Below are 13,520 nucleotides of genomic sequence, written 5' to 3'. Positions count from 1 at the left end.
GCCTTTTGATATAATGTCGCCTCGGATACAATGTAGCCCCGGATAATATTTCGTTCGGATACAAGGTCGCTTCGATTACAATGTTGCTTCGGATACTATGTTCTCTTAGGATATAATGTCGATTTGCATATAATGTAGCCACAAATACTTTTTTGATTTCGGATATATTGTCGCTTCAGATACTTTGTCTCCGTCGTTTACAATGTTGCCTAGGATATAAAGTCGTCTACGGATACAAAGTCGCCTCGGATAGAATGTTGCCCTTCTGCTAATATGTCGCTTCGGATACTATGTTGCCTTCGGATATAATGTCGCGTCGGATACAATGTAGCCTTAGATACTGTTAGGCTTTAGGATACTAGGTCGCTTCGGATACAATATCGCCAACGAATACAATGTTGCCTCGCATATAAAGTCGCCTCGGATGTAAAGTCGCCTTGGATACAATGCAGGCTTAGATACTATGTTGCCTTCGGTTATAATGTCGCTTCGGATACTATGTTGCCTTCAAATATAATGTCGCCTCGGATACAATGTAGCCTCAAATACTGTTTTGCTCTCGGATATGAGGTCGCTTCGGATACTGTCGCCTTCGGATACATTGTCGCCTCAAATACAATGTTGGCTAGGATTTAAAGTCTCCTCGGATACAATGGTGCATCCGATACTATGTTACCTTCGGCTACAATGTCGCTTCGGATAGTATGTTACCTTCGGATATAATGTCGCCTCAGATATAATGTAGCCTCGGATACTATTTTGCTTTCAGATATAAGGTCGCTTCGGATACTATGTCGCCTACATATACAATGTTGCCAGGGCACAATTTTGGCTCGGATATATAGTCGCCTTGGATACAATGTAGCATTAGATACTATGTTGCTTTCAGTTACAATGTCGAAGCAGATACTATGTTGCCCTCAGATATAATATCGCCTCGATTACAATGTAGCCTCGGATAATATTTTCTTTAGGGCACAAGGTCGCTTCGGATACTATGTCGCCTGGGATACAATGTCGCATCGAATATAAAATCGCCTTGGATACAATGTACCCTCGGATACTATGTTGCCTTCGGTTACATTGTTGCTTCGGATACTATTTTGCTTTCGGATATAATGGCGCCTCGGATACAATGTAGCCTCAGATATTTTGCTTTCGAATACAAGGTCGCTTCGGGTACTATGTCCCCTTCGGATACAATGTCGCCTCAAATACAATGTTGTCTAGGATTTAAAGTCGTCTCGGATACAGTGGTGCCTCAGATACTATGTTACCTTCAGCTACAATGTCGCTTTGGATACGACGTTACCTTCAGATATAATGTCGCCTCAGATACAATCTAGCCTCGAATACTATTTTGCTTTCGGATATAAGGTCGCTTCGGATACTATGTCGCCTACGAATGCAATGTAGCCTGGGTACAATGTTTGCTCGGATATAAAGTCGCCTCGGATACAATGTAGCCCCAGATACTATGTTGCTTTTTGCTACAATGTCGCATCGAAAATTACGTTGCGTTCGGATATAATATCGCCTCGGTTACAATGTAGCCTCGGATAATATTTGTTTTCTTGTACTAGGTCGCTTCGGATACTACGTCTCATTCGGATACAATGTCGCCTCGATTATAAAGTTGCTTTGGATATAATGTAGCCTCGAATTCTATGTTGTCTTCGGCTACAATGTCGCGTTGGATACTTTGTTGCCTTCGGATATAATGTTGCCTTGAATACAGTGTAGCTTCGGATACTATTTTGCTTTCGGATACAAGGTTGCTTTAGATACTATGTCGCCTTTGGGTACATTGTCGCCTCAGATAAAATGTTGCCTCGGAAAGATGGCCGCCTTGGATACAATGTTGCCCTTCTGCTACAATGTCGTTTCGGATACTATGTTGCCTTCGGATATAATGTCGCCTCGGATACAATGTAGCCTGAGATACTATTTTGCTTTTGGAAACAAGGCCGCTTCGGATACAATGTCGCCATCGGATACAATGTTGCCATCGGCTACAATTTCCCCTCTAATACTATGTTGCATTCGGATATAATCTTGCCCCGGATACAATGTTGCCTCTGATATAAATTCGCCTGGGATATAATGTTGCCGTTCGGCTACAATGTCTTTTCGGAAATTATGTTGCCTTCGGATATAATGTCGTCTCGGATACAATGTCGTCTCGGGTTCAATGTTGTCCGGGATATGCAGTCGCCTCAGATATAATGATGCCTCGGATACTATGTTGCCTTCGGCCGCAATCATGCTTCGCTATGTTGCCTTCGGATATAATGTCCCGTTAGATACATTGTAGCCTCAGATACTATTTTGCTTTCGGATCGAAGGTCGCTTCGGATACAATGCTGGCTCGGATATAAAGTTGCCTCGGATACAATGTAGCCACGGATACTATGTTCCCTTCGGCTACAATGTCTCGTCGGATATTATGTTGCCTTTGGATGTAATGTCGCCTCGGTTACAATTTAGCCTCGGATACAATGTTGCCTGTGATATAAAGTCGCCTCTGATACAATGTTGCCCTCCGGCTACAATGTCGCTATGGATACTATGTTGCCTTCGGATATAATGTCGTTTCTGATACAAAGTAGCCTCGGATACTGTTTTTCTTTCGGGTATATGGTAGCTACAGATACTATGTCGTCGTCGGATACAATGTCTCCTCGGATACAATGTTGCGTCGGATATAAAGTTGCCTCGGATACAAGATACAATGTTGCCCTTTGGCTACAATGTGGCTTCGGATACTATGTTGCCTTTGCATATAATGTACCCTCAGATACTTTTTTGCTTTCGGATACTATGTCGCCTCGGATACATTGTTGCATCGGATATAAAGTCGACTCGGCTACAATGTTGCTTCGGATACTATGTTGGCTTCGACTACAATGTCACTTCGGATACTATGTTGCCTTCTGATATAATGTCGCCTCGGATACAATGTAGCCCCGGATAATATTTTGTTCGGATACAAGGTCGCTTCGATTACAATATCGCCTTCGGATATAATGTCGCCTCGGATTTAAAATCGCCTCGGAGACTATGTAGGCTCGGATACTATATTGCCTTATGCTACAATGTCGCTTTGGATACTTGTTGCCTTCAGATATAAACTTGCCTCTGATACTATTTTACTTTCGGATACAAGGTCGCTTCGGATACTATGTCGCCTCGGATATAAAGTCGCATCGGATACAATGTTGCCTCGGAGACTATGTTGCCTTCGGCTACAATGTCGCTTTGGTTACTATGTTGCATTCGGATATAATGTTGCCCCGGATACAATGTAGCCTCGTATACTATTTTGCTTTCGGATACAAAGTCGCTTCGGATACTATGTCGCCTTCGTATACAATGTCGCATCGAATACAATGTCGCCCTTCGGCTACAATGTCGCTTCGGATACTAAGTTTCCTTCGGATATAATGTCGCATCGGATACAATGTAGCCTCAGATACTATTTTGCTTTCTGATACTATTTCGCCGTCGGATACAATGTCGCCTCAGATACAATTTTCCCTCGGATATAAAGTCGCCTCGGATACAATGTGGCCTCAGATACTATGTTGGCTTCGGCTACAATGTCGTTTCGGATACTATGTTGCCTTTGGATATAATCTCGCCTCGGATACAATGTAGCCTCGGATACAAGGTCGCTTCGGATACTATGTCGCCTTTGGATTCAATGTCGCCTCGAATAGAATGTTGCGTCGGATATAAAGTCGCCTCGGATTTAATGTAGCCTCGGATACTCTGTTACTGTCGGCTACAATGTCGCCTCGGATACTATGTTGCCTTCGGATATATTGTTGCCTCAGATACTATTTTGCTGTCGGATATAAGGTCCCTTCGGATACTATGTCGCCTTCGGATATAATGTCGCCTCGGATACATTGTTGCCTCGGATACAATGTAGTCTCAGATACTTTGATGCCTTCGGCTACGATGTAGGTTCGGGTACTATATTGCCTTCGGATATAATGTCACCTCGGATACAATGTAGCCTCGGATAATATTTTGCTTTTGGATAGAAGGTCGCCTTCAGATGATATGTAGCCTTCGGATACAATGTCACCCCGGGTAGAATGTTGCCTCGGATACAATGTTGCCCTTCCGCTACAATGTCGCTTCGGGTACTATGGTGCCTTTGGACATAATGTCGGCTCGGATACAATGTAGCCTCAGATACTATTTTTCTTTCGGATACAAGGTCGCTTCGGAAACATAGTTGCCATTGGATACAATGTCGCTTCGGATATAACGTTGCCTCGGATATGGAGTCGCCTCGGATACAATTTAGCTTCGGATACTATGTTGCCTTCTGCTACAATGTCGTTCTGGATACTTTGTTTCCTTCGGATATGTTGTTGCCTAGGATACAATGTAGGCTCGGATACTATTTTGCTTTTGGATACATGGTCGCTTCGGATACTATGTGGCCTTCGGATACAATGTCGCTTCAAGTTCATTATTAGAGGTAACTCCAAAGGAATCAAAGAAGGTAATTTTTTGCTGATAAATCCACTTGATTTTGGTTATTTTTTTATGATCGGCAACAATACCTTTGTGATGTGATGGAATATGGTTGTGATGTTATTTGGAATTTGAAGTAGTTTTCTTGAGTTGTGATGATTTTTTTTTTTGTGCTGTGATGCTTGCCTGAAAATGTATGGATGAGATTTTGTTCAAAATTGATGCAAATTTCATATGATTTGTGATAACTTTCGATCTGATGATGCTTTCGCTTAGAACTTTTGCAACTATGCATAATCTGTGGCTATTATCCCCTGGTACGTATTTGATGAGATATGAACTTTTGCAACTATGCATTAAAGCCATCTGGTCCAGGAGCCTTGTCCCCATCAGCGGATAGAACAGCATTTTCGATCTCTTCACTTGTGACATCTCTAGTAAGAAGCTCAGATTCGTCATTAGAGATGAACCGGATTGGGTCAGGTGGTTCTAGCTTAGTATCTTTGCCATTGTTCAGAATGTTTTGGAAGTGTCCGATGAGAATCTCAGATATTTCTTTTGGCAAAGTTTTCAACTCCCCCTCTTCATTTTTGATCGCACTGATTTTGTCTACACTATGCCTGGCTTTAATAGCAGAATATAAAATTTTGGTGTTAGAGTCTCTCAATTGTAACCAATTGTGTCTTGATTTCTGCCAAGCTAGCATTTCCTCTAGTTTGAGCACATTTATGAACTCTTCTCTCAACTTGTTTTCTTGCTCAATGCACTGGGGGTCTGAGGGATTGGAGAGTAGCTTTTCCTGAGCTTTTTCTAATTCTTGCCTCACAATGGGAGCTTTGATATCAATTCTTCCGAAAACTTTCAGATTCCATACTCTAATATGCTTCTTTACTTCTCTCAGTTTGAGGACTAGTCTGTACATGGGATTCCCCCTGAATTTGGTAGCCCAGGCTTTCTCAACTATGGGATGAAGCGACATGTCCTCAAGCCACATATTCATGAACTTGAAGGGCTTGGGCTCAAGACTACTTTGATCCTTGAGGTGCATAATGATGGGGCTATGGTCTGAGATATCAGGAGAGAGATATTCAGCAAAAGAGCACGGAAAGAATGAATCCACAGATCATTTACAGTAGCTCCATCAAGGCGAGCAAACATTTTCTCTTCAGAAGCAGATCTGTTGTTCGAGGAGAATGGGCTGCCAATTGATCTAAGGTCAGTAAGAGAGCAGCTTGCAATGCAATTATTGAAGTCTTCCATATCCATAGCTTTTGGCATTGCACCATTGATTCGATCACTAGGATATCTAACAGAGTTGAAGTCCCCGACAACCGTCCAAGGAAGCTGAATCGATACGGCAAATTGCTCTAGCTCCCCCCACATATTTCTTCTATCCACCCCGTAGTTATGACCATATACTGCTGTCAGGAAGAAGGATTGAGCAGTTTGAATGACAGTGAATTCTGAATGAATCAGCTAGCTGGTTTCTTTGATGATATTGAGCTGAATTCTATCAGGTTCCCAAATAATCCAGACCCTGCCTTTAATTACACTCAAGTAGTTGCCATATGAGCTCCAGTTTTCTTGAATTTCATTTGAGTACTCCTTGAATTTATTTACTTTGGCCTTGGTCTCCATGAGGCAACAAATTGGGATCCTGGTTTTTCTGATGAGATTGGAGATTTCGGATCTTTTGGAGCTAGAGTAGAGCCCCCTAATGTTCCAAGCCCCTATTATTTTCATTTGGAATTGGATAGAGGTGGGTTTGGGCTCCCATTGGAGCAAACACTTGGGTCTCAGAATCACTGCTCCTTTGGTTATCTTCATCGTTATCCTGCGTGATTTTCTTTGGAGAGGTGCGAATTTCAGTCTGATTTACTGTAGTCCCCGGCATGTTCTTGACATCAGAATCTTGACCTGAATTGTCGGGTATGTGAGGAGCTTTGGGATGGTCTGCCTCCGTAGTCCCCATCATTGTCTCCTGAGGATCAGCCATGGTATAGTTTGTATTAATTGTACCTGCTGAATCTTTATTAGCTTCCTTTCTATCTTCTGCTTCTACATTTTCCAGGGCACTGAAAGCATTTGCCAATGTTAGTCCCTTTAGTTTTGGCACTTCAGCAACTTTCTGAGTTCTATTTTGGTTCATTTCAGCAATGATCTCTTTGTTGAATTGCTCCTTTTCTTCTTCCCACTTGCTCTGCTGATTTGGAGTTTGAGACTTATTCAGCTTTGGAACCCATTCCTGCCTTTTCCTAGTATCAACAAGTGCCTTTGAGGTTAGGGGGCAGTTTCTAAGAGCATGACTGAAATCCATAAATGTGGTAGGTAGAGAGAATTATATGTAATGCTTTGGATGAAAAGCTGCTATTACCTTATGGTGATGTACCTACCATTTCACATTATTGATTCTGATAAGATGGGAGACACCCACATTCTATCTCTTGTACACTTTTAGCTTGATTTCACTTATTTTGTTTGTGGTAGCTACAACCAAGATGCTCTTGTAATCCATTACCAGACCATACATGTTTTAATTTCCATTCGGATTCATGTGACATGAGCAACCTTTGTTTAAGATAGAGTTGTCACTTGAAGAGTAACACCCTCTTGAGATATTTGAGTCATCAAATGTTGATCTTTTAATTTTATGTTTTATCTTTGTCGGTGTGGCTTTATACTCATTTGGGCAAAGTGGCTTCCTGATGAGTTTAACCTGTCTTCGTTGAATACCATAATATTAATTGTAGTATGAAATGTACTCAATTCTCTGAGTGACTGTGATTCTTTGCATATAATAGTTGTATACCACCACGGATTGTTATGAAGATTCAGCCTGTTCAGTTCATTTTCTCTTGAATTCTAATGTTGAACATTTTTCTTTTATGAAGGTAAAATTGGTACAAATGTCAAATGTTGATAAAATTATTTGGTAGAGTTTAAAAATTCATTGGAACCATTTTGATGCATCTCAAAATTCATTGATTGGATAGCCTCAATTGCTTTAAAAGATTTTATTCTTGGCACGCGAGAATTGAAATGAAATTTGTGAGCTGCTAGTCATGTAGATTGAAATGTGTTTAGAATAGGAACAAGGTAATGATTACATCCACATTTTGATTTTTTAGTGTAAAGTATTACTTTATTAATGTTGTTGGCTAAACTGTTTACACCTATACTTTTTGCTAACCTGTTTGTGGGGGTATTACCATTTTAAAGTGGTGTCGATGAACTTAAGCCCATATTGTTCAATTAGGATGATGATGTAGTTCCATTGATTTATGTCTTACACAAATGGAGTTCATTGATTAATCATGTCAAAATGACACTTTAGATTAGATGCATTCAATTAGCTTAATTCCTTGGTAAAGAGAGTGACATCAAATTAACTGTTTTTATGTTGGTTATGAGATTTCATTGTGTTGCTTGATTCCATTAATCATATATCTGATCTTTGTTGTCTTGAATACTAATTTTGAAGCTTGGATTGCTATTTCAAGGTAATCTGTCTTAAAAAAAAAGGAAGAGAAGAGATAGAAATTGTTTTGGAGTTGTATTATGTATGGGTAACTGAAGTATAGTTGTTATTCTTTAGTGAATCACATTGTGTATTTTGCTGCTTGATAAGTTTCATTTATATAATAAGTGGTTGAACTAGACTATGGAGGGGTCTTTGGGCTGTCTGTATTGACAGAAGGAATGCGTTTTTGAGCAAACAATGGGCTTATCAAATGGAAATTGCATTTTTTTTTAGGTTTTTAAATGAGTATTTAAGAAATTGAGAGTTACATTTGAATTTTTTTTTAAATTTTTTAAGGTTATCATAAGCATTCTGTTTAAAAAATTTATTGCATAATTTTTTTTAATATTGATCTTGGATAGGACCAAGAAGGCGTTTTTAGTTGTATTATGATTCTAAAATCAGGTAAAGAAATTACAACTGATTATTGTAATTGTTCATTGAGATTATTTATCCCTGTATCATTGTTTAAGGTTTGTTTGTTCTATCATGATTTCCAAATGGATCATAATTGTCAATACATTAGAATTTTATTGTCTGATATCATATTGTTTACTCGCAAATTTCAGTATGACCGAATTAAATTAGGAGTTGCACTTTATTTGGTCAAGGTTCTTTTTCATTCATTTTGTCTAGGTTATAATTGTGTTAACTGGTGTTAGAGGGAGTCCTTTTTTTTTAGTAAAGTATTGGTAAATGTTTGACTATTTGACGTATTCCTTTTTTTTAGAGATACAGAGTCTTATTAGTTAAAAAAACTGGTTTTTTAACATGTACTGAATGAATCAAGTTTAATGGTTCATTAATGAGTAAAATCGATGAAGAAAATTACAGATAATTTGGGTATTTATTTTTTTATCTGGAATCGAAAGTGAATTATGGACAACAAAAAGAAAAATTTCAACAGGCGTAGTATCATATTTTTGTGGACACATGTCATTTGTGCTTTTCCTTTTCATATATTTGCTATGCAATAAGCATTTTAGGTGAATTATGAATTTGAATGTTTGCAACTATAGAGTATGTTTTCATACTAGGATTTATTTTGAACCCTGGATTACATAATGGTTGGTGCAACAGTACAAGGCATTAGATTAGAATTCAACTTAACTTTTGGCTCTGACTTTTAGATTTAAATAAATACTGATATGTCTGTATGCTTAAATGAGTTAATAATTTCAATAGTTGGTTGAAAGTAATGTTTGATATAATCAATATAGGAGAAGGATGTGATAACATGTACAACTAATTTGATATGAACATATGTGCTTACAAAGATTTTTTTTTAATACATATGGTGTGCACGTATTATACTTTGAATGGGCTTATTTGATAGGAGGGGTTATAAAACCCTGTTTATATTGCATTAAGAGTAAAAATTATATAGATAGTTGGCTATATCTTTGTTTAAGTGCATGTATGGATATTCTAGTATATCATTTTGATGATAATATCGATTTATTTGTGTCGTTTTGTTAGAGTTTTATTTTCTTGGGATCATATCATACACCTTGGGGCACTAGTTCATTTCTTTAGGATTTCCCCTTTAGGCTATACAGATTATGTCCTTTAGTGTTGATACTCCGCCGGGCTGTAGATCCTGGGATATGGTTATATAGGTTCCCTTTAGCTGAAAGGGTGAAAATATCTTTGAAAATCCAAAAGCATTGAAAAATTTTAAAAGAACAAAAAATTAAAAACTTGAAAAAAACTAAAAATGTATTTTGGAAAAGCTGTTTCCGAACTACGTTGGCTTGATCCTCTTCCACGGGGTACGTAGGCAGCTTGGGCCCTCCCAAGTCCAGTCAAACCTTGTAAATAAAATTTTCAAACTATTTAAAAAACTTTTTCAACGAAGTCTTCAAATCTCTCAGACAAAATAAAACATTTTCAGCTTATTTTCAAAGCTAATAAGACGATTTAAAAAATCTAAGGAAAAATAGTTTTCAACCAACAAACAGAAAGAGAAAGATGTTGTCGACGACACTCTGAAGTCAACGCTCTTATGAGAGTTGATTTCATTGGACACAGGCTGTAGGTAAGGACAATTGATCTCTCGAGCCTATAAGCCCCTTTTCTTCCGCAAACCATTTTTATTAATTCTTTGATTCTTTGATTGGTTTGTTGAGATGACCAGCTTCGGATACTCTGTCGCCTTCGGATACAATGTCACATTCGGATACAATGTAGCCTCTGATAAAATGTTGCCTCGGATATAATGTTGCCCTTCGGCTACAATGTCGCATCGGATACTATGTTTCCTTCGGTTACATTGTCGCTACGGATACTATGTTTCCTTCGGATACTATGTTGCCTTCGGATATACCGTCTCCACGGATACAATGTAGCCTCGGATGTTATTTAGCTTTCGGATACAAGGTCGCTTCGGATTCTATGTCGCATTCGGATACAATGTCGCCTCAGATAAAATGTTGCCTCGGATATGAAGTCGCCTCGTATATAATGGTGCCTCGGATACTATGTTGTCTTCGGCCGGAATGTCGCTTCGCTATGTTGGCTTCCGATATAATGTCCCATCAGATACATTGTAGCCTCAGATAGTATTTTGGATACAAGGTCGCTTCAGATACTATGTCTCCTACGGATACAATGTTGCCTAGATACAATGTTGGCCTGGATATAAAGTTGCCTTGGATACAATATAGCCACAGATACTATGTTCCCTTCGGCTACAATGTCGCATCGGATATTATGTTGCCTTCGGATGTAATGTCTCCTTGGTTAAAATGTAGCCTCGGATACAATGTTGCCTCTGCTATAAAGTCGCCTCGGATACAATGTTGCCCTCTGGCTACAATGTCGCTTCGGACACTATGTTGCCTTCGGATATAATGTCGTTTTGGATACAAACTAGCCTCGGATACTGTTTTTCTTTCGGATATAAGGTCGCTTCGGATACTATGTCGCCGTCAGATACAATGTTGCGTCGGATATAAAGTTGCCTCGGATACAATGTAGCTTCAGCTACAATGTCGCTTCGGATACTATGTTGCCTTCGGAAATAATGTCGCCTCGGATACAATGTAGCCGTGGATACTATTTTGCATTCGGATACAAGGTCGCTGCGGATACTACGTCGTCTTCGGATACAATGTCGCCACGGATACAATGTTGCCTCAGATATAAAGTCATCTCGGATACAAAGTTGCCTATTGGCTACAATGTCTCTTCGGATACTATGTTGCCTTCGGATATAATGTCGCCTTGGATACAATGTAGCGTCGGATACTATTTTTCTTTCAAATACAAGGTCACTTCAGATACTATGTCGCCATCGGATACAATGTCGCCTCGGATAGAATGTTGCTTCGGATATAAAGTTGCCTCGGATACAATGTAGCCTCGGATACTTTGTTACCGTCGGCTACAATATGTTGTATTGGGGATATAATGTCTCCTTAGATACAATGTAGTCGGATACTATTTTTTTTTGGATACAAGTCGGTTCCGATACTGTCGCCTTTGGATGCAAAGTCGCCTCGGATACAATGTTGCCTCGGATATAAAGTCGCCTCGAATACAATGTCGCCTCAGACTCTGTTGCCTTCAGGTACATTATCTTTTCGGATACTATGTTGCCTTCGGATATAAAGTCGCCTCGGATACAATGTAGCCTCGGATACTATTTTGTTTTCGGATACAAGGTCGCTTCGGATGCTATGTCGTTTTCGGATAGAATGTCGCCTCGGATACAATGTTGCCCTTCTGCTACAACGTCGTTTCGGATACTATGTTGCCTTCGGATATAATGTCGTGTCGGATAAAATGTAGCGTCTGATTCTATTTTGCTGTCACCAACGGATACAATGTTGCCTCGCATATAAAGTCGCCTTGGATACGATGTAGCCTCGGATAATATGTTGCCTTCGGTTATAATGTCGCTTGGGATACTATGTTTTCTTCAGATATAATGTCGCCTCGGATACAATGTTGCCTCGGATATAATGTCGCCTCGGATACTATGATGCCTTCGGCAACAATGTCGCTTCGGATACTATGTTACCTTCGGATAAAAAGTCGCCTCGGATAGATTGCAGCCTCGGCTATTATTTTTGTTTTGCATAGAAGGTCGCCTTCAGATGTTATGTTGGCTTCGGATAGAAGGTCGCCCCGGATACAATGTTGCCCTTCAGCTACAATGTCGCTTCGGATACTGTGTTGTCTTAGGATATAATGTCGATTTGCATATAATCTAGCCTTAGATACTTTTTTGCTTTCGGATATATAGTCGCTTCGGATAATGTCTCCGTCGTTTACAATGTTGCCTAGGATATAAAGTCGTCTCGGATACAATGTTGCCTCGGATATTATGTTCTCGGATACAATGTTGCCTCGGATATTATGTTGTCTTCGGCTACAATGTCGCTTCAGATATAATGTTGCCTCGGATACTATTTTGTTTTCGGATACAAGGGCGCTTCGGATACTATGTCCCCTTTGGATACAATGTCGCCCCGGGTACAATATTGCCTCAGATACAATGTTGCCTTCGGATACAATGTCGCTTCAGATACTATGTTGCCTTCGGATATAATTTCTCCTGGGATACATTGTAGCCTCGGATACTGTTTTCCTCTCCCATATAGGTCACTTCGGATATAATTTCGCCTCGGATACAATGTAGCCTCAAATACTGTTTTGCTCTAGGACAAGAGGTCGCTTCGGATACTGTCGCCTTCCGATACATTGTCACCTCAAATACAATGTTGGCTAGGATTTAAAGTCGCCTCAGATACAATGGTGCATCCGATACTATGTTATCTTCAGCTACAATGTTGCTTTGGATACTATGTTACTTTTAGATATAAGGTCGCCTCAGATAAAATGTAGCCTCGCATACTATTTTGCTTTCGGATACTATTTTCGCCTCGGATATAATGTAGTCACGGATTCTATGTCGCCTACAAATACAATGTTGCCTGGGTACAATTTTGGCTCGGATATATAGTCGCCTCAGATACAATGTAGCCTCAGATACTATGTTGCTTTCGGCCACAATGTCGCACCGGATACTATGTTGCCCTCGGATATAATATCGCCTTGGTTACAATCTAGGGCACAAGGTCGCTTCGGATACTAAGTCGCCTCGGATACAATGTCGCATCGAATATAAAGTCGCCTTCGATACAATGTTCCCTCGGATACTATATTGCCTTCGGTTACATTGTCGCTTCAGATACTATGTTGCATTCGGATATAATGTCGCCTCGGATACAATGTAGCCTCAGATATTTTGCTTTCGAATACAAGGTCGCTTCGGATACTATTTCGCCTTCGGATACAATGTCGCCTCAAATACAATGTTGTCTAGGATTTAAAGTCACCTCGGATACAATGTAACCTCATATACTATGTTACCTTCGGCTACAATGTCGCTTTAGATACGACGTTACCTTGGGATATAATGTCGCCTCAGATACAATCTAGCCTCGGATAATATTTTGCTTTCAGATATAAGGTCGCTTCGGATACTATGTCGCCTACGAAT

General features: G+C 39.7%; 1 long non-coding RNA gene across 1 annotated transcript; it reads left to right on the top strand.

Annotated features, from left to right (window-relative positions):
- Positions 1-3,260: 3,260 nt before the first annotated feature.
- Positions 3,261-7,169, top strand: LOC143881139 (uncharacterized). The gene is made up of 2 exons (XR_013251871.1): positions 3,261-6,488; positions 6,646-7,169. It is a non-coding gene; the product is annotated as an uncharacterized LOC143881139 (long non-coding RNA).
- Positions 7,170-13,520: the final 6,351 nt, after the last annotated feature.

The sequence above is a fragment of the Tasmannia lanceolata genome, unplaced genomic scaffold (assembly GCF_043159265.1).
Source record: "Tasmannia lanceolata isolate RefF3 unplaced genomic scaffold, GAP_Taslan_0.1 ptg000007l, whole genome shotgun sequence".
Classification (NCBI taxonomy): domain Eukaryota; kingdom Viridiplantae; phylum Streptophyta; class Magnoliopsida; order Canellales; family Winteraceae; genus Tasmannia; species Tasmannia lanceolata.
This window is presented reverse-complemented; position numbering and strand designations above follow the sequence as displayed.